This window comes from Stegostoma tigrinum, chromosome 5 (assembly GCF_030684315.1).
Source record: "Stegostoma tigrinum isolate sSteTig4 chromosome 5, sSteTig4.hap1, whole genome shotgun sequence".
Classification (NCBI taxonomy): domain Eukaryota; kingdom Metazoa; phylum Chordata; class Chondrichthyes; order Orectolobiformes; family Stegostomatidae; genus Stegostoma; species Stegostoma tigrinum.
In genome coordinates, this window is record NC_081358.1 from 77,500,848 (window position 1) to 77,523,331 (window position 22,484).

The 22,484-nt window shown below is 44.7% G+C and overlaps 1 long non-coding RNA gene across 1 annotated transcript in view; it reads right to left on the bottom strand.

Annotated features, from left to right (window-relative positions):
* Positions 1-345: 345 nt before the first annotated feature.
* LOC125451441 (uncharacterized) overlaps positions 346-22,484 on the bottom strand; it is a 30,309-nt gene continuing 8,170 nt past the window's right edge. The window contains exons 2-4 of the long non-coding RNA XR_007247299.2: positions 6,340-6,400; positions 5,855-5,916; positions 346-842 (exon numbers count right to left, since the gene is read on the bottom strand). This is a non-coding gene — a long non-coding RNA (uncharacterized LOC125451441). The remainder of the gene's footprint in view (positions 843-5,854; positions 5,917-6,339; positions 6,401-22,484) is intronic.

Here is a 22,484-nt window from a genome sequence, read left to right on the forward strand (position 1 = left end):
TAAGGGTGTATAATACATTATTATTTGGAAATGTGGATTTTGAAGCACATCTAAAATAAATTTGTGATTTCATTTCTGAACGGGTAACTTTTTTTTAGAACCCAGAAAGTCGTTTGAAACAGTGAGCTAAACATATCATTTCTAAGATACCATTTGAACTAAGTACCTAGCCAGATTCATGTGGTGTTAATTGATAACAAATATACAATGCTGTGTTTTATGAATTATAGAACAGAATAGAAATTAGAATAGAAATTTATTGTCACATGTATTTTTACATGGAGAATACAGTAAAACACTTGTAAGTCCCCATACCTGTATTAATGACAGAGGTCACACATAATAATAAATGTAATATTAAAACAAAATTCATCACAGCTCAGTTAATGGCTCCTGGGCTATGGGAAAGCAGAATAAGGAATGCTGGAGTACCCTGAAGATGCTGCTGGGAGGGGACCACCATTCCGAGACATGCCAGGACATGATTGCCATGCTGGGCCACTGGAATACTGGGCTGGAAGCCTCTGCCAAAGAAGACCATCATGCCAGGCTGCTGGAACTTGCCTCGTTGCTGAGCCAGGAGAAGCCTCTTGTTCCCCATCTGACGATCCTCCAGACGCTGCTGCCAATTCACTGTCTCTCCTTTTCACTGATGCTTCTGATCCTTCAAGTGTCAGGACCTAGCTGCGGTCCAGCCTACAAGCCCAGGCCAGTGGAGTCAGCCTAGGGCCTGTTCCTTGCTAGACAGGAGAGCCCGGCCTGGGGTGGAGGCACGTCCGACTTGTCCTGGTGTTTCTGCCACTGCCACTATAGGGCTCCTCCTTCATCTACCACTTTCCAAGCTTTAAAGAAAAGAAAACGAAGAGAAAACAAAAATAACAGAAAGTTACACAAAAGTAAAAAGAAAAAAAGAGAAAATAAAGCCGTTTGGAATGGAAGTGCCCTAGGCTTATCTCCCCTACTCCATTGCCTTTTTTGTGTACTTTATATAAAATGATGTATAAAACAAAAAACACTTCTTTTATACAGGTATTTCTGCTTTAATGTGTGTTTCGTTAATGCGAATTGGTTGTAATGCAATTGATGAAAAGTGGACACTCTTTGGAAAACGCAAACTTTCTGCTGTACAGGTATAGTGATTTTCTATAAAACAAGGTCATGCAATAATGCAACTATCGTGTCATAGAAGAACTACCTGTATTATATGCAGAGATAGTAGGAACTGCAGATGCTGGAGAATCTGAGACAACAAGGTGTAGAGCTGGATGAACACAGCAGGCCAAGCAGTATCAGAGGAGCAGGAAAGCTGACATTTCAGGCCTAGACCCTTCTTCAAAAAAGGGGGAAGGGGAAGGGGATTCTGAAATAAATAGGGACAGAAGGGAGTGCAGACAGAAGATGGATAAGGGAGAAGATATGTGGAGAGGAGACAGAGAGGCCAGGGAGGTGGGGGTGGAGCCAGTAAAGGTGAGTGTAGGTGGAGAGTTAGGGAAAGCATATGTCAGTCCAGGGAGGACGGATAGGTCAGGTGGGCGGGATGAGGCTAGTAGGTAGGAGATGGGAGTGGGGCTTGAGATGGGAGGAGGGGATAGATGGGAGGAAGGACAGGTTAGGGAGGCGGGGATGAGCTGGGCTGGTTTGGGGATGGGGTTGGGGGAGGGGAGATATTGAAGCTTGTGAAGTCCACATTGCTAGCATTGGGCTGCAGGGTTCCCAAGCAAAATTTGAGGTGCTGTTCCTGCAACCTTCGGGTGGCATCTTTGTGGCACTGTAGGAGGCCCAGGATGGACATATTGTCTACGGAATGGGAGAGGGAGTTGAAATGGTTTGCGACTGGGAGGTGCAGTTGTTTATTGCGAAACGTAGGTGTTCGACAAAGCGGTCCCCAAGCCTCCGCTTGGTTTCCCCATTGTGGCCTCCACTACATCAGGAACAGCAGATACAGTATACCACATTAGCTGATGTGCAGGTGAACATTTGTTTGATGTGGAAAGTCTTCTTAGAGCTGCGATGGCATTGAGGGGTGAGGTGTAAGGGCAGGTGTAACACTTCCTGCGGTTGCAGGGAAAAGTGCCGGGTGTGGTGGGGCTGGAGGGGAGTGTGGAGCGGACATGGGAGTCATGGAGAATGGTCTTTCCGGAAAGCAGGTAAGGCCTGACTGTTCGCCCTCAGTAAGGGGGAGGCCTGGGTAGATGGTGAAGACCCGGCAGGGCTAGGTAAAGAGCCCAGTAAAAGGCTCATCTTTGTCTCCCTCCACCTGAACAGCAACAAATACTGCTCATGCTTGGACGTTGAACAGTTTTTCTACTGCATCCACCTCCGTGCTTACTTCTTTAACCGTGAGCCTAACCCTCCCTCTACTGACCCCTTCTCCTGCCTCCAACACACCGCTTCATCCTGGATACCACCCTAAGGCCTCCTACCCTCCCTCAACCTCTTCATCTCCAACTGCCGTCGAGACATCAATCGCCTCAACCTCTCCACCTCTCTCACCCACTCCAACCTCTCCCACAGAACGTGCAGCCCTCTGCTCCAATCCCAACCTTACTATAAAGCCCAGGGACAAGGGAGGCACAGTTGTAGTATGGTGCACTGACCTCTACATTGCTAAGGCCAGGCGCCAACTCTCCGAAACCACCTCCTACCACCCCCCTTGATCATGACCACACCCCCAAAAGCCAAACCATCATCTCCCAAACCATCCACAACCTCATCACTTCAGGTGACATTCCACCCACAGCCTCCAAACTCATAGTTCGCCAAACCTGCACCGCCCACTTCTACCTCCTTCCCAAAATCCACAAACCTGACTGCCCTGGTTGATCTGGTCCTGCCCCACCGAACTTATCTCTACTTATCTCGACTCCATTTTCTCCCCCTTGGTCCAGCAACTCCCCACCTACGTCCATGACATCACCCACACCCTCCAGCTCCTCCAAAACTTTTGATTCCCTGGTCCACAACTCCTCACCTTTATCTGGATGTCCAGTCCCTATATACTTGCATTCCCCATACAGATGGCCTAAAGGCCGTCCGCTTTTTCCTGTCTCACAGGCCCAACCAGTTCGCCTCCACTGACACCCTTATCTGCTTAGCTGAACTCGTCCTTACCCTTAACAACTTCTCCTTCCATTCCTCCACTTCCTACAGACAAAGGGGGTGGCCATGGGTACCCGCATAGGCCCAAGCTATGCCTGCCTCTTTGTAGGTTACATGGAACAATCCCTCTTCCGTACCTACACTGGCCCTAAACCCCACCTCCTCCTCTGTTACATCGAAGACTGCATCAGTACCACCCCATGCTCCCACGAGGAGCTCAAACAGTTCATTCACTTCATCAACACCTTCCACCCAACCTTAAGTTCACCTGGAGCATCTCTGATACCTCTCTCCCCTTCCTGGACCTCTGTTTCCATTGCTGGCAACCAACTGGAAACGATGTCTATTTCAAGCCCACCGAATCCCACAGCCACCTAGAATACAATTCTTCCCAATCACCTTCCTGCAAAAACGCCATCCCCTATTCCCAATTCCTTCGCCTCTGCCACATCTGCTCCTAGGGTGAGGCATTCCACTCCCGAACATCTCAGATGTCCTCATTATTCAAGGACCGCAACCTACCTTCCACAATGGTCGAGAACACCCTCAACTGTGTCTCCTGCATTTCCCACAACTCATCCCTTACACACCTTCCCCACAACAACAACCAAAACAGAATCCCTCTCACCCTCACGTACCACCCCACCAATCTCCAGATCCAAAGCATCATCCTCAGACACTCCCGCCATCTGCAAACTGACCCCACTATCAAAGACATTTTTCCTTACCCACCCTTTTCTGCCTTCCAGAGGGACCACTCTCTCCATGACTCCCATGTCCACTCCACACTCCCCTCCAGCCACACTACACCCAACACTTTTCCCTGCAACTGCAGGAAGTGCCACACCTGCCCCTACACCTCCCCCCTCACCCCCATTCCAGGCCCCAAGAAGACCTTTCACATCAAGCAGATGTTCACCTGCACATCTGCTAATGTGGTATACTGTATCTGCTATTCCCGTTGTGGCCTCCTAAAAATCAGGGAAGCCAAGCAGAGGCTTGGGGTTAAAATTGTATCAGGGATAATGGGAACTGCAGATGCTGGAGAATCCAAGATAACAAAGTGTGGAGCTGGATGAACACAGCAGGCCAAGCAACATCTTAGAAGCATAAAAGCTGACGTTTCAGGCCTAACCCTTCATCTGAAATGGTGGATGGGGAGTCTCCCACATTTCCCGCAACTCATCCCTCATACCCCATCCCCGCAATAACTGCCAAAAGAGAATTCCCCTTGTCCTCTCATACCACACTCCTAACCTCCAGATCCAACACATCATCCTCCGACACGTCCATCATCTACAATCTGACCCCATCACCAAAGACATTTTTCCATCCTCACCCTTGTATGCTTTCCGGAGGGACCACTCTGTCCATGACTCCCCTGTCCGCTCCACACTCCCCTCCAATCCCACCACGCCCGGCACTTTCCCCTGCAACCGCAGGAAGTGCTACATCTGCCCCTACACCTCCTCCCTCACCCCCATCCCAGGCCCCAAGAAGACTTTCCACATCAAGCAGATGTTCACCTGCACATCTGCCAATATGGTACACTGCATCTGCTGTATCCGGTATGGCTTCCTCTACATCGGGGAAACCAAGCGGAGGCTCGGGGATCGCTTTGCAGAACACCTACACTCGGTTCGCAATAAACAACTGCACCTCCCAGTCATGAACCATTTCAACTCCCCCTCGCATTCCTTAGACGACGTGTCTATCCTGGGTCTCCTGCAGTGCCACAACGATGCTACCCAATGGTTGCAGGAACAGCAACTCATATTTCGCTTGGTGGCACGGCGGCTCAATGGTTAGCACTGTTGCCTCACAGCACCAGGTATCCGGGTTCGATTCTAGCCTCAGGCGAGTGTCTGTGTGGAGTTTGCACATTCTCATCTGTCTGCGTGGATTTTCTCCAGGTGCTCTGGTTTCCTCCACAGTCCAAAGATGTGCCGGTTATGATGGATTGGCTATGCCCATAAATTGCCTGTTGTGTCCAGGGATGTTTGGGTTAGATATGGGAAATGCAGGTGTAGAGGAATGGGTCTGGGTGGGATGCTCTTCGGAGGGGTGGTGTGGACTTGTTGGGCCGAACGGCCTGTTTCCACACTGTAGGGATTCTGTGATCTAACCCTGCAGCCCGATGATATCAATGTGGACTTCACAAGCTTCAAAATCTCCCCTCCACTGACAGCATCTCAAAACCAGCCTAGCTCATTCCCGCCTCCCTAACCTGTCCTCCCACCTATCCCCTCGTTGCACCTCAAGCCCCACCCCATCTCCTACCTACTAGCCTCATCCTGCCTCCTTGATCTCTCCGTCCTCCCTAACTCCCCACCTACACTCACCCTTACAGGCTCCACCCCCACCTCTCTAGCCTGTCTGTCTCCTCTCCAATTATCTTCTCCCTTATCCATCTTCTATCTGCATCCCCCACTCCCTATTTATTACAGCAAGTAGGAAATATTCCATCACACTCCTGATTTGTGCCTTGCAGATGATGGACAGACTTTGAGGAGTTAGTAGATTAGTTACTCATTGTAATATTCCTAAGCGTCTGCCCTGCTCCTGTGTACTCTGTATGTATATGGGTAGTCCAGTTTAGTTTCTTTGTGAATGGTAACTCCCCGCGTGTCGATTATGGGGGTTTTGGTGATGCTAATGCTGTTGAATGATCTCCTTTTTTCCTATTGATTCCAGTTTTGCCTGAGCTCCTAATGTTATGTTTGGCCAATAATAAGGGCAGTCACTCTCACCTCACCTCTCAATTTCAGCTCTTTTTTCCAGGTTTTGTCTACTGTCTCTGTACAGTATTGGCATGGGCTGGGATCAGAGCAAAGTAGAAGAAAACAAATTAGTAGTGCTCTCACTGAGCTACACACACCTTTCTGCCAAAAATCACCCTTAATCCTGGAAATATTTTATTTAATTTCTTCAAAATGCTCCAGGTCCCTTTTATTCAGCCTTTTCATCACAGGTGTTAATATTTATTGAGTTTAAAGAATATTTGATTCATTACAGCTTTCAGAACAATCAGCACTCATCATAATACTATTATTAAGTGAAAGGTTTTATTTCCAAAAGTATATGGAACGGTTTTAAAGGTAGCAAAATTTTTGAAGACGTATGCAGTTGTAATATGTTACTCAGGAATGCATGGATGTAGACAGCGTAATATTTTTTCAAGAAACAACAGAATTATTTCTGGGGACAAAGGGGATTGAGTAATACATTTAGGAAACTTACTCAGGGTAATCCTTGGGGTGAATAGTCCCGTAATGAACCTTCTTCATTCACACCAAGTTCGCTGACAACAGAAGGGAGGATGGCAAAAGGAAACAATAAAAGATTAGGAAAGGCGAGGTCTTTCTGCGCTGTGTGGACTCCAAAACTAAGTCCAAAACAATTATAAAGGCAATAAAAAACTAAGTTATCAAGGATTCTGAAAAAATTAGTGGATTATTTTACTGGCACATTAATAACTATTGATTTACCAATATAACAATATGGTTCCTAAGAGTTAATACAATAACCTCAGGTCATGACAGTGAAATGGTATAAATACAAAATAATTACTATACTGGCTATTTTGTACAAGTGTGTCAAACATAAAATTTTGAAAAACCCGTGGTGGTGCCTGAGCATGGTGACTCTTTGTGAGGTGTCCTCAGCAGATTATAGCCTCACATCTTTTCTAATTGTTCTCCACTTTTAAATTTCAATTGTGAGTCCATCAGAATGACTAATAATGTTTTATTAAATCTACTTACAGGCTGGCAATCTTTCAACCTGTGGAAGCAACACCCCTGCCGCAACCCCAGCCCAACTGGATCTGACCCAACGATGATCAGAACCTCCTGGAGCACTCGACTGTGTGAACTGACAGGGCACAACTGCTGATGCTGGGACTGTGACCATGGCAATAAAATGAACAGCCATTTTCCAGCTTCTCAAAGTCCTGACCTGAATGTCAAATCGGTGATCAGATTCCATGGAGTAGACCTGACGTCCTACCTGACATTGGCGAGACCTGACCAGACAGAGAACAAGATTCTCCAGAGCACCGGAGGCTTCAACTAATGCTTAGGGCTTCACTGGATGCACCCACTTACCTCCCAGAACGGCAGACCATCTGCATCAACCCCTGGGCCTGACCAGAAGCAACCACTAACTGGCAAACATGGGAGATGCACTAGTCTGCAAGTGAGATTGAAATAACATGGTTTCAAGAACCAGCCCCACCAGCACCAACCCCCCATCCCAACATACTCTGAGGATCTGGTACAGGAAGTTATCCAGTGCTGGTGTATGGTAATGAATGAACTTCTAAGACACTGCTCAGAGTCAGCAGACTGGACAATATTCAAGAACTCAGCAGCCAACCTAAATGAATATGCCTCTACCGTCACAAACTTCATCAGAAAGTCTGTACAAGCCTGTATGCCAAAGAAGTTGATCCGAATGTTCCCAACTAGAAACCACGAATGAAGCAGGAGATCCACTCCTTATGGAAGTCAGGGTCTGAGGCATTCAAGTTAGGTGACTCTGACCTATACAGGAAATCTAGATACGACCTTCACAAAGCCATCACAGATGCCAAGAAATAATCCCAGATTAGAGCCCCAGACTAACCATGCAAACACATCAGTTGTGGCAAGTCTTACATGATATAACAGGCTACAAAGTGAAGTTGAACAGAATTGCTGGCAACAATGCATCCCTCCCCAGTGCTCGTTTTGAACAGAGAGCTGACTCCTCAGCTTTCTGACGCATAGGCTGCAGTGAGGATAGGTAACTGCATCTCCTCCACACTAACACGAAACACTGGAGCTGCCAAAGGATGCGTCGTCAGCCCCCTGCTGTACACCCTGAACACCTACGACTGTGTTGCCAAATTCTGAATGAACACCATCTACAAATTCACTGATGACACCACCGTAGTGGGACAGATATCTAACAATGACAAGTCAAAATACAGAAGGGAGGCAGAGGGTGTGGTGATGTGGTGCAAAGAAAACAATCTGTCTCTCAACATCAGCCAAACCAAAGAACTGATCATTGACTTCAGAAAGAAAGGAGGAGACCACACCCCCATCTACATCAACTGAACTGAGGTTGAGAGAGTGAAGAGCGTCAAGTTCCCCGGAATAATGATAATCGATGACCTGCCCTGGACTTCCCGCGTAATTATGACAGTCAAGAATGCACAACAACCTCTTCTTCCTGAGACAGCTCAGGAAATGTGGCATGTCCGTAAGGTCCCTCACCAACTTCTGCAGATGCACCATTGAAAACATACTGTCCAGGCGCATAACGGCCTGGTACGGCAACTGCTCTGCCCAGGACCGTAAGAAACTACAGAAGGTGGTGTGCACAGCCCAGACCATCACGGGAGCCAACCTTCCATCCATGAACTCTATTTACACAGTTCGCTGCCGTGGAAAGGCGAACATCATCATCAAAGACCCATCCCACCTTGGTAATGATCTCCTACAACCTCTTCCATCAAGCAGAAGATACAGAAGCCTGAGTGCGCGCACACAAGCAAATTCAGGAACACCTTCTTTCTAGCTGTTATCAGATTGTTGAATGGACTCTAGCCTCAAATAATGTAATCTGCAAAGTAACCTGTATGCTTCTAAGTCTTTTGTGATCTGTAATCCTCTTCTTGCTGTGATCTGATCGTAAACAAAATTTTTCACTGTGTTTTGGTACACATGATAATAAAGCAATCAATTAACCCTTACCCAACAGCCTCGGGTGCACCTGTACCCACAGTTACCACCACAGATGACAAATTGACCTTCTAGAGGGTGGACCCATGGAAAGTGATTGACCAGAATGAAGTCACAGAGTCATAGAGCATAGAATCAGACCCTTTGGCCCCACCACTTCATGCCAACCATAATCCCGAACTAAACTAGTCCCACCTCCCTGCACTTGACCACATCCTTTCAAACATTTTGTATTCATATACTTATCTAAAATTTTTTTAAACATTGTAACTATAGTCACGTCCATCACTTCCTCAGGAGGTTCATTCCACACATGAACAACTTCTGTGTAAAAACAAATACCTCTCATGTCTTTTTCAAATCTTCCTGCTCTCACCTTAAAAATATGTCCCCTCATCTTGAAATCCCCTGCTGTAGGGAAAAGACACCTGCTATTAGCCTTATCTATACCCTCATTCTTTTACAAAACTCTGCAAGATCACATCTACACTCCAGTGGAAAAAAGTCACAGCTTTTCCTTTCAACACAAAATGTCCATTCCTGACAACATCACATTAAATCTCTTGTGAACATTCTCCATATTAATTATATCCTTTGTATATCAGGCTGACCAGAACTGGAAACAGTACTCCAGAAGAGGCTTCACCAACATCTTGTACAACCTCAAAATAAAGTCCCAATTCCTATATTCAAAGGTCTGAGCAAAGAAGGCAAGCATGCTAAATGCCTTCTTAACCAGTTTATCTGTATGTGATTCAAAGAATTATGTACCTGAACCTTGATGTCTCCATTCTACAACACTGCCAGAGATCCTACTTTTGTTTTATTCACTAGTGGGGCACGAGCGTCACTGGCTGGCCAGCATTTATTGCCCATCCCTAGTTCCCTTTTAACTGACTGGCTTTCTAGGTCATTTCAGAGGGTGGATGAGAATCAACCACATTGCAGTCCGTCTGGAGTCACATGTAGTCCAGACCAGGTGAGGATGGCAGATTTCTTTCCCTAAAGGGCATTAGTGAACCAGATGGGTTTTTCCCAACAATCAACTATGGTTTTATGGTCACTAGTTGATTCTTAATTCCAGATTATTATTGAATTCCAATTCCACTATCTGCCATGGTAGGATTTGAACCCAGGTCCCCAGAACATTACCTGAGTTTCTGGATTAATAGTCTAGCAATAATACCACTCAGCCATCGCCTCCCTCGGAGGGATTTACTTTTAATTGTATAAGTCTTGTCTTTGTTTATTTTTCCAAAGGTAATACCTCACATTTATCCAAATTAAACTCCATTTGCCACTCTTCAGCCCATTGACCCAATTGCTCAAGATCTCTTTGTAATCTTAGATAACTTTCTTCACTGTTCACTGTATGACCAAACTTGAACTTCATCCACAAATTTACTCATCATGCTTTTTATATTCTTATTTAAACCATTTATATAAATGACAAACAAAAGTGGACCAGCACTGATCCCTGTGGAACATCACTGGTCGCAAGTCTCCAGGCCGAGAAACAACTCTCCACCATTATTCTCTGTCTCCTATCATTAAGCCAATTTATTATCCAATTGACAAAATCACCCTGAGTCCCATGTGATCTAACTTTACTAATTAGCCTACCATGTGGAACCTTGTCAAAGGCTTTATTAAAATCCAAGTAAACAATGTCTACCACTCTGGCCTCGTCAAACTTCATGGTTACTCCCTGTAAAAACTTAATCAAGTTTGTGAGACATGATTTCCCTTGCACAAAACCATGCTGACTATCCCTAATCATTCTTTGCCTCTTCAAATGTGTATAAATCCTATCTTTCAGCATCACTTCCAACAACTTACCACCAACGAAGTCAGATTCACAGGTCTATAGTTCCCAGGCTTCTCCTTATATACCTTCTTTAACAAAGGCACAACATTAGCCACTCTCCAGTTATTCAGCACCTCATCCATATTTATGGAGGATATAAATATTGCTGCAAGGTGCCAAGCAATTTTCTCCCTAACCTCCCAAAAGTCGTGGGATGTTCTAGATCAGGTTCTGGAGATTTATCCATCTTTATATTTTCTAAGACTAGCAGTACTTCCTCCTCTGTAATGTGAACTGTTTTCAAAACATTAATTTTATTTCCCCGAGTTCTGTAGCTTCCATTTCTTTCTCCAAGTAAAAACTGATGCAAAATATTCATTTAATATTTCTCCCATCTCCGGAGGTTCAGCATAAAAGGTGGTCTCTTTAATCTTTAAGGGGCCCTATTCTCTCTCTATGGTTGTTCTCTTGCTCTTAATGTACTCGTAGAATCTGTTTAGATTATCCTTAAACTTACTTGCCAAGGCTATCTCAACTGTTCTCTTTGCCTTCCTGATCTTCCTCTTAAGAATGCCCCTACACTCTTTGTACTGTTCAAGAGATTAATTTGAATTCAGTTGCTTATATCTCATTGATGATTCCTTTTTATTCTTGACTAGGACTTCAATATCTTTATTCATCCATTGTTTGCCAATCCTACTAGCCTTGCATTTTACTCTAACAGGAACATAATGTCTCTGAACTCTTGTCATCATGCTTAAGTCTCCCATTTTTCAGATGCCTCTTTACTTGCAAACAAACAGTCTACTCCAATCAATTTTTGAACATTCTTATCTCATACCATGAAGATTTGCCTAACTCCAATTAAGAACTCCAATTTTTATGGAAAAAGGCTTATCCTTTTCCACAGCTAGTTGAAACCAAACAGAATTATGATCACTAGACCCAAAATGTTCCCCTGCAATCACTTCAGTCGCTTGGCCTGTATTGTTACCCAAGAGAAGGACAAGTTTTCCTCCTTCTCTAGTAGGAACATTTACATACTGATAAAGAAAATGTTCTTGAACATTTGACAAACCTTCACCATCCAAATCTTTAGCACGATGATCATCCCAGTCAACGTTTAGAAAATTAAAATGACCTACTATTACAACATTGTCATGCACTCAAATCCTGCATGGACTTGCTGGCAGGAGTATTTGAAGATATCTTTAATTTCTCCTTACTCAAATGTGGGGTTCTCACCTGCTTCAAGAAGATCTCTATCTTCCCAGTGCCAAAGAAAACTCAGGCAACGTGTCTTACTGACTACTACCCAGTGGCTCTGGTATCCATCATTATGAAGTGCCTCAAACGGTTAGTAATGGCTCAGATCAACTCCAGACTCCCAGATTGTCTCAATCCACTACAATTCACCCACTGTTGCAATAGTCCACTGCAGATGGCATCTCCTTGGACTACACTCATCCCTGAAACATCTGGATAACAAGGACACTTACATCAGACTTCTATTAATTGACTCTAGTTCTGCCTTCTACATCGTAATCCCATACAAACTCATCTCCAAACTCTGAGGCCTAAGACTCTGCTCCCTCCTCTGCAACTGAATCTTTGACTTCCTGACTCACAGACCACAATCAGTAAGAGTCAATACAGTGTGGAGCTGAAGAACACAGCAGGTCAGGCACCTGAAATGTTGGCTTTCCTGCTTCTCTGATGTTCCCTGACTTGCTGTGTTCATCCAGTTCCACTCTGTATTTACGTTGACTCCAGCATATGAAGCTCTTGTGATCTCCACAATCAGTAAGGACAGGTGACAACACCTTTGCCACAATAATCATCAACAGGCCTGTGAAGCAGCCCCTTACTACATTCCTTGCACTTTCACAACAGTGTTCCAAATTCAGCTCTAACTTAATTTACAGATGTGGGTCAGATCTCAAGAAAACTGAGAAAGAATACAGGAAAGAGATAGAGAGCTTGGTGGCATCATGTAAAGGCATCAATCTCTCCATTAATGTCAACAAAATGGAGGAGCTGATCATTGACTTCAAGAAACAGTGTGGAGGATGCACCCCTGTTTGTATCAATCGTGCTGAAGTGTAGATGGTTAAGAGCTTCACATTCCTAGGAGTAAAAATCACTACCAATATGTCTTGGTCCATCCATATCAACACCATGGTCAAGAAAGCACATCAATGCTTCTACTTCCTCAGAAGGCTCAGGAAACTCAGCATGTCCCCGATGACATTTAATAACTTTTATAGCTGCACCATAGAAAGGATGCAACAATCTGGATGCATCACGGCTTGGTACGGCAATTGATCTGCCCAAGGGCCAAGAAATTACAGAGATTTATGACTGTAACCCAGTCCATGATATACACCAGCTTTCTTTCCACTAACTTTGCCTACATTTCCTGCCTTAGGAAAGCAACCAACATAATCAAACACCCCTCCCACCCCAGTTATACTCTCTTCTATCCTCTTCCATGAGGCAGAAGATACAAAAGTTTGAAAACATGTACCAACAAATTCGAAAATAGCTTTTCCCCCCCCACTGTAATTGAAGAGCTGCAAGATGTAATGCTAATGACTGTTACTTGCTGCTTAGAATGTTATTAAATTTATGAATGGACCTCTCACATATTAGAGTTGATCTCTTCTTGCACCTTCTCTGTAGCTGTAACACTATATTCTGCATTCGGCTCTATTACCCTGACAACCAATGTGTTTTCTGAATAGGAACGGGAAGACAAATTAAGTTCACAGAACAATATGCTATTTAGTTTAATGTCAGTATAAGAAGGGGATTCATAGCTTTATTCAAAGATGTTCTGGAAAATATTCAAAAACTGAAATACAATAAGGTAGGCAGCATAATTTCAAAAGAGAAGGTCATGCTTGGTAACTTTGAAGAAGCAACTGAAATTGTGGAAAAGGGCAATGTAATAAAGTTAATACATTTGAACTTGCAGAGGTTTTACAGAAGCAAGTAGCAGGACAGATATAATGGGAACTGCAGATGCAGGAGAATCGAAGATAATAAAGTGTGAAGCTGGATGAACACAGCAGGCCAAGCAGCATCTCAGGAGCACAAAAGCTGACGTTTCGGGCCTAGACCCTTCATCAGAGAGGGGGATGGAGTGAGGGTTCTGGAATAAATAGGGAGAGAGGGGGAGGCGGACCGAAGATGGAGAGAAAAGAAGATAGGTGGAGAGGAGAGTATAGGTGGGGAGGTAGGGAGGTGATAGGTCAGTCCAGGGAAGACGGACAGGTCAAGGAGGTGGGATGGGGTTAGTAGGTAGGAAACGGAGGTGCGGCTTGAGGTGGGAGGAAGGGATGGGTGAGAGGAAGAACAGGTTAGGGAGGCAGAGACAGGTTGGACTGGTTTTGGGATGCAGTGGGGGGAGGGGATGAGCTGGGCTGGTTGTGTGATGCAGTGGGGAGAGGGGATGAACTGGGCTGGTTTTGGGATGCGGTGGGGGAAGGGGAGATTTTGAAGCTGGTGAAGTCCACATTGATACCATTGGGCTGCAGGGTTCCCAAGTGGAATATGAGTTGCTGTTCCTGCAACCTTCGGGTGGCATCATTGTGGCACTGCAGGAGGCCCATGATGGACATGTCATCTAAAGAATGGGAGGGGGGGTTGAAATGGTTCGGGACTGGGAGGTGCAGTTGTTTATTGCGAACTGAGCGGAGGTGTTCTGCAAAGCGGTCCCCAAGCCTCCGCTTGGTTTCCCCAATGTAGAGGAAGCCACAATGGGTACAGCGGATGCAGTATATCACATTGGCAGATGTGCATGTGAACCTCTGCTTAATATGGAATGTCATCTTGGGGCCTGGGATAGGGGTGAGGGAGGAGGTGTGGGGGCAAGTGTAGCACTTCCTGCGGTTGCAGGGGAAGGTGCTGGGGGTGGTCGGGTTGGAGGGCAGTGTGGAGCGAACAAGGGAGTCACGGAGAGAGTGGTGTCTCCGGAAAGCAGACAAGGGTGGGGATGGAAAAATGTCTTTGGTGGTGGGGTCGAATTGTAGATGGCGGAAGTGTTGAAGGATGATGCGTTGTATCCGGAGGTTGGTAGGGTGGTGTGTGACAACGAGGGGGACCCTCTTTGGGCGGTTGTGGCAGGGGCGGGGTGTGAGGGATGTGTTGCGGGAAATGCGGAAGACGCGGTCAAGGGCATTCTCGACCACTGTGGGGGGAAAGTTGCTGTCCTTGAAGAATTTGGACATCTGGGATGTGCGGGAGTGGAATGCCTCATCGTGGGAGCAGATGCGGCGGAGGTGGAGGAATTGGGAATAAGGGATGGAATTTTTGCAGGGGGGTGGGTGGGAGGAGGTGTATTCTAGGTAGCTGTGGGAGTCAGTGGGCTTGAAATGGACATCAGTTTCAAGCTGGTTGCCTGAGGTGGAGACTGAGAGGTCCAGGAAGGTGAGGGATGTGTTGGAGATGTCCCAGGTGAACATCAGGATGGGGTGGAAGGTGTTGGTGAAGTGGATGAACTGTTTGAGCTCCTCTGGGGAGCAAGAGGCGGCGCTGATACAGTCATCAATGTAACGGAGGAAGAGGTGGGGTTTGGGGCCTGTGTAGGTGCGGAAGAGGGACTGTTTCGCATAACCTACAAAGAGGCAGGCATAGCTGGGGCCCATGGCCACCCCCTTTGTCTGTAGGAAGTGGGAGGAATCGAAAGAGAAGTTGTTGAGGGTGACGACGAGTTCGGCTAGGCGGATGAGGGTGTTGGTGGAGGGGCACTGGTTGGGCCTGCGGAACAGGAAGAAGCGGAGGGCCTTGAAGCCATCTGCATGAGGAATACAGGTGTATAGGGACTGGACGTCCATGGTGAAAATGAGGTGTTGGGGGACAGGGAATTGGAAGTTCTGGAGGAGGTGGAGGGCATGGATGGTGTCATGGACGTAGGTAGGGAGTTCCTGGACCAAAGGGGAGAAAATGGAGCCCAGATAGGTGGAGATGTGTTCGGTGGGGCAGGAACAGGCTGAGACAATGGGTCGACCAGGGCAGGCAGGTTTGTGGATTTTGGGAAGGAGATAGAAACGGGCCATGTGGGGTTGAGGAATAGTAAGGTTGGAGGCTGTGGGTGGGAGGTCCCCTGAGGTGATGAGGTCATGAATGGTGTTGGAGATGATGGTTTGGTGCTCGGGGGTAGGGTCGTGATCAAGGGGGCGGTAGGAGGTGGTGTCGGAGAATTTGTGTTTGGCCTCGGCGATGTAGAGTTCAGTGCGCCATACTACCACTGCGCCACCCTTGTCTGCAGGTTTGATGGTGAGGTTGGGGTTGGAGCGGAGAGAGCGGAGGGCTGCCCGTTCTGCAGGGGAGAGGTTGGAGTGGGTGAGAGGGGAGGAGAGGTTGAGGCGGTTAATCTCTCGACGGCAGTTGGAGATGGAGAGGCCGAGGGAGGGTACGAGGCCTGGGGGTGGTGTCCAGCAGGAGGACTTGTGTTGGAAGCGGGTGAAGGGGTCAGTGGAGGGAGGGTTAGGTTCCCGGATGTGGAAGTAAGCGTGGAGGCGAAGGCGGCAGAAAAACTGCTCTACTTCCAAACGTGACTGGTATTCATTGATGTGTGGTTCTAGGGGGACAAAGGTGAGCCCCTTGCTTAGGACTAACCGTTCGTCCTCAGTCAGTGGGAGGTCTGGGGAGATGGTGAAGATTCAGCAGGGCTCAGTGTGGCTGTCTCCTCTGGGGTTGCTGGCTGTGGAGGTTGTGGACGGAGCGATGAGGTTGTCCTCTCCACTTATCTTCTTTTCTCTCCATCTTCGGTCCGCCTACCCCTCTCTCCCTATTTATTCCAGAACCCTCTCCCCATCCCCCTCTCTGATGAAGGGTCTAGCCCCAAAACGTCAGCTTTTGTGCTCCTGAGATGCTGCTTGGCCTGCTGTGTTCATCCAGCTTCACACTTTATTATCTTAGCAGAACAGATAGCAAGGTTTACAAAGCAGAAAATGTAGATCATAACAGCAACTTGTATTTATATAACACCTATAACATAATAAAATATTCCATTGCATTTCACAGTAGCATTTTTAAATACATTATGACACCAAACAAAATCAGAAAATACTTGAGCAGATAATACAAAACACAGCCAAAGAGGTTGTTTTTAAGAAGTGGCTTAAATTTGTAGAGTGAGGTTAACAGTCAGAGGAGCTCAGAAATAGAATTGAAGATCTTAAGGCCTCAGGGTGCTTAAAGACATAATCAGCAATGGTGGAACAAAGAAAAGGCCACAGCTGGTTGTGCACAAATATCTCAAAGAGTTGAGAAGCTGGAGGAGATTTTTTAAAATGATGAAGTTACTCAAACATGAGTCAAAGTTTATCTGCAACCATAAACAGAGCCAATGTGTTAGGACATGGATAGCTGCTCTTTGAATAGCATTAAGTTTGTGATAAAATCTAGAAATAACCAAAGGTATGATTGAGAATCTCAGCAGCCAATAAGCTGAGCCAGGGTTAGTGTCGTGTGATGCTATAACGGTTGAAATCAGTGATGTTAATGATGGCACAGCCTGGGATCAATTCAGCCACAAATATCACAAACAACTTGATTCATCTTATATAGTTGCCAGAAAGAGGGATGGATGCTGCCAGACCCGCTGAATTTCTCCTGCTCTTTCTGTTTTTACTTCAAATTTTCAGCATCTGCAGTATTTTGCCTTTATAAGACAGGTCTATTCGGTGCCTCGAGAAAAGAATTTGTGGAGACCAAATACAACACCTTCAGTCTTTCCAATATTTAATTGAAGGACATTTCTACTCTTTTAGCACTGGATATTTGTTATTTTAGAGGTGGTGTCAGGATCGACGCTGGGGTTGATGAAGTTGATGATGGTTAACTACTGGCATAAGGTGTAAAGCTGTGTTCCACAAAGATCAGTTCTGGAACCACTGCTGTTCATCACTTATATAAATTATTGCAACTTGGAATTAGAACAGTTTCAAAATTTGTGGATGACCCCAAAATGACAGATGAAATTAATATGAAAAAGAACTTTGACAACATATCAGCTCTATCAAATTGGCAGGTGAACTTCTATATGGATAAGTGTGATGTTTACATTTTAGTATGAAGAATGAGGAGACCACACACTCTTTAAAAAATATGTATAAATGAGGTAATAAGAAAGAGCAGAAGGATCAAGCAGTTCAAATCCACAAATCAAGAAAGGAGTAATGTAGATTAATTAGGACATTAAAATCAACGATTGGAGTTAATTTGTAGACAGTTAGAATTAAAACCAGAGGAGTTATGTTAAATTTATATAGAACTTGGTTCGGTGAGTTTTGGGCACAATGTTATAAACAGGATATGGAGGCCCCAGAAGAGATATTTTAAAAAATTGTCAGAATGGTACGAGATTAGTTTAACAGAAAAATCAGGATGGATTGAATGGGCAGTGTTCCTTTCTCTCAAAAAGAGGTGGAGTGATAGAGGTCTTTAAAGTTATGAGAGCAGAGTGAAGGGCCATAATGATAAGATAGTCACAAATATATCAAATAAGTAACTATGGAAGAACATCTTTACCCAGTGTGGGGTTAGAACGTGCAACTCGCTATCAGGTGTAGTTGAGGCAATTGGCATAGATACTTGTAAGGTGGAAGATAGATAAACACATGAATTCAAAACAAGTAGCAAAAAAATCATGTTCATATGTAAAAGAATTGAAGGAGGCTTCTGCAGACCATAAATACAGCATTGACCTATTGGGCTGAATGGCCCGTTTCTATGCATAAGTAAAATAGGTAATGTACTGCTGCAAAAAAAAATCACCTGTCATCTCAGGTACTATTCTTGTGCAAAAAGAAACAAGCATATAATACAAAGAAGCTTGAGCTGCAGCTAAAAACATCGCAGAGCGCGCATTGCTATATTTCATATTGAAGTTTGAAAATGAAAGGGAACATTGAGAAGATGACCATCAAGTCCCTAACATGAATTAGAAAGCCCCAGATGCCATATCTGATTTTAGCCTTTTTAAACTAAGGACAGAGCTAAGCTTCTTAAATTTAGTATTACAGAACTAAGTAAGCAAACAGTTAAAATAACGAAAGGCATTGGAACTGAGGAGGCATACAGAGTCAACAATGCAGGCAAATCTCAAAAAAAAAATGACAGCGACCCTGCCCTCTAAGAAACTTACTAGATTATTAGGTTTCTGTAAAAGTAATGTTTACAATTCACATCTAGAGCTGATATCATTACCCAAGAATTCGTTGATAAACTTGCTTGGTTAAGCGTTAGGATTTATTGCTCAGAGACTGAGCTGTCAAGTGGACAATGACACTGGTTATAGTTTCAATGCCTATCAAAGCTTTCAAACAAGAATTCTTGAAGGAAAGAAAAGGTGGCATCAGTGCCACACTGATTAAAGATGACAGAAGTATGAAGCCATTATAGCAATATCTCCAGGGTTATATGCACTTACTTGCATTGGCACAGTGGCCAGGGAGGGGAAAAAAAACAAGAAATGTGAATTAGAAGCAGATGTAGGCATTTGGCCCTTTCAACCCAACTCATCAAAGCACCTAAGCAGTGACACGCTTTCATTCCCATTTGACAAGAACCTTATCTACCTCTGCCTATATCTAATGACCCCATCTCCACACATTGTGTTTCAAAGTCATGCAATCCTCTGAAAGAAAACCATTTCTCTTCATCAGTGATAATGAGAACTGCGGATGCTGGAGAATCCAAGATAACAAAGTGTGAAGCTGGATGAACACAGCAGGCCCAGCAGCATCTCAGGAGCACAAAAGCTGACGTTTCGGGCCTAGACCCTTCATCATAGAGGGGGATGGGGAGAGGGAACTGGAATAAATAGGGAGAGAGGGGAAGGCGGACCGAAGATGGAGAGAAAAGAAGATAGGTAGAGAGGAGAGTATAGGTGAGGAGGTAGGGAGGGGATAGGTCAGTCCAGGGAAGACAGACAGGTCAAGGAGGCGGGATGAGGTGGTAGGTAGGAAATGGAGGTGCGGCTTGAGGTGGCAGGAAGGGATGGGTGAGAGGAAGAACAGGTTAGGGAAGCGGAGACAGGCTGGGCTGGTTTTGGGATGCAGTGGTGGAAGGGGAGATTTTGAAGCTTGTGAAGTCCACATTGATACCATTGGGCTGCAGGGTTCCCAAGTGGAATATGAGTTGCTGTTCCTGCAACCTTCGGGTGGCATCATTGTGGCACTGCAGGAGGCCTATGATGGGCATGTCGTCTGAGGAATGGGAGGGGGGAGTTTAAATGGTTCGCTTCATCTCTTCATCTCTGTCTTTAATGTATAACCCCTAATATTAAAATATTGTCCTCCAGTTTTGGAATTCCTCATGGCAGTCATCATATTTTTCCACATCTGACTTGTCAAGACCCTTTGGAGACTTACCACTTCTTCAAATAGTCTTTTACTCTTCAAAACTCCAGTGAAAACAAGCCCAGTCTGTCTAATATTTTCTCATGAGAAAAGATGCTGATTGAGAAATCAATCAAGTAAGCCTTCTCTAAGCCACCTATTTAAAATGCCATTCACGTATCAAAAAAATGTAGAGGGCTTGCACAACGTTAATTGTGAAACATAGCCATGTAAAGTGTGTTCCCACTTTTCAAAGGATGGGATTCGCCCAGGTGTGACAGAGAGCCTCAGAACTCTTCTTAAAACTGCACCTCATTCAAGCCATTTATACATATAACATATGATTGGTGGTGTTGTGGGTGGTAAGCACTGTCCTCTGTGGTCCACGGTGTGCCATTTCTCTGCATTAAATTTCATTTGCCACTTATCTGCAGTCTCTTCTTCCACATGCTTTGTGTCCTCTCGTGTCTTCACTGTACTGCTCACAGTTCAATAATAATTCCAGCTTTCATTAATTTTGTCCTGGATTAGTATTTCAAGACGCTTTTCCACACCAAGCTTAAATTAATGGGCATGTAGTTGCTGGACCTACATCTTTGTTCAAATAAAATGTAAGGATAACATTTGTAACTCTTCAGTCCTTTGGCACTGCTCCTGTATTCCCGGAAGATTGGAAGAATATGGTCACAATAATTTTCATCCTTAATTCTATCAGTGTCTATAACTCCCATACTCCTGACATGGTCATTAAAGTCCTTTTCAAATAGCACTAGCACATTACCCTGCAAGGACATTGGAGTCCATTCTGTTTCAGGGGCAACCAGTCTGTCCTATGCAGCTCCCATGTCCTCAAGAACTTATCCCAGCATCCCAGCAACAAGAAGCACCATTTGTCTGAACACTTTCTCATCTAGCTTCTCCCTCATTTCAATTCTCATTCACTTTTCTATGTATGTTGCTGGTACTGATATGGACAAATTGCTGGTTGCTCACGTTTCGCCCTCAGTGTGGTCATCATCCTCTTATGACATTCCTGATGTTAGAGAGGCAATGCACCATTCTGAATTCACTGCCATATAAAAATATTTACTTTTGTTTTAATCACCAAAACCCTTAGAACAATCGTTTTTCAAATGTTTCTCCTTCTCTGTTGTACTACTGAGACAGCCATTATGCCATGGGCTTTTAGAGAAAAATTGTTAGAATGTAGAGAAAGAGCAAATTTGTGGAACTACTTGGAGAGTGCCATTAAAAACTGTCATTGGTACATTGGGCCGAATGGCTGCTTTAGATGGTATGCTTCTCTGAATTGCTGTTGGTACTACCTGGACCTTTGTCATTCTTCATGGATATACCTAGGTGATGGATTTGATGGACTGTTCTGTAACAAAAGCATCGAAAGCAAGTCACAACTATGTACAATATCCCTAGGGAGGCCTTTCAAGGGGATTAGGGACAGGAAACCATGTTTGGTTTTCACCCTTGTTATTTCAAGTCACCAATAATATCATAACACCCATCTTTTTTCCCCAGTCACCTCACACAGCATCCAGAGATCAGATTTTTGGGTTGTACCTTGTTAGCTTCATGATGAGCATGTTGAATTGAATCTCAGTGGGTGAAGTGAAGACACTGAGGTCGCTTTGCAGTCTCCAGTCAAATACCTTTTTTCTGTCTGAGAAATGCAATTGATATAATGGAGAGATACTGCAGAATTTTTTGACCTGCTGTTATATCTTCAAAGGGAGATAGGCAGAAAATCCACCAAAATGGTATGAATGTGGAAGTGAAAGTTTTTTTTAACCCAGTGAAAGAAAAAGATCTATTTAACACATGAAGCTGTTTGATCTACTCCTGTATCAAATGTGATATTTCATCATGTTAATCGAGAATAGCCTATACAGTGGTCCCCTTGACATCATTCAATGAAAATTGTCTGTTGATATCTAACAGTCAGCAAACATGTAAATTAATTTTTGGCATGTGACTGCCTTTGTGTTCATTTTTGTTAACAGTGCTGGTTTCATGGCCTAATTAATATTCTGTGTGCATGTTCAGATGGATTGGTAACTTTTTACATCTTGAAGTGTCAAAACTATTTCCCATTCCTTAATTGCAACAGCAAGTGACTGGTATAGAATTACAGAGTGGAAGAGGATAAGAAAATGGAAAAGTAATTCAAATTGTCACATTTGTCAGAGGCTAAGAGTTACTCACTTTTTTAATTCATGAGATTACCTCCTGACAATGTTCCAATGCAAGATCCCCTACATTAAAATAAATGCTTTCCAACCTTGCCGAGCTCACTTATGTCTTGACTATATACGTTCTTCCTGCCAGACTGACTTGGCTTTTCTGCCACATTTGTCAGTGCATCATCCACTGCTGTACCTTCACTCATTCCCCATTCCCCTGACAAATTATTTTTGAAACACCACCAACAAAACTAACAAATCCCCTCCAAGGTTTTTGGTCCTCTTGCATTTCAGGTACAATATG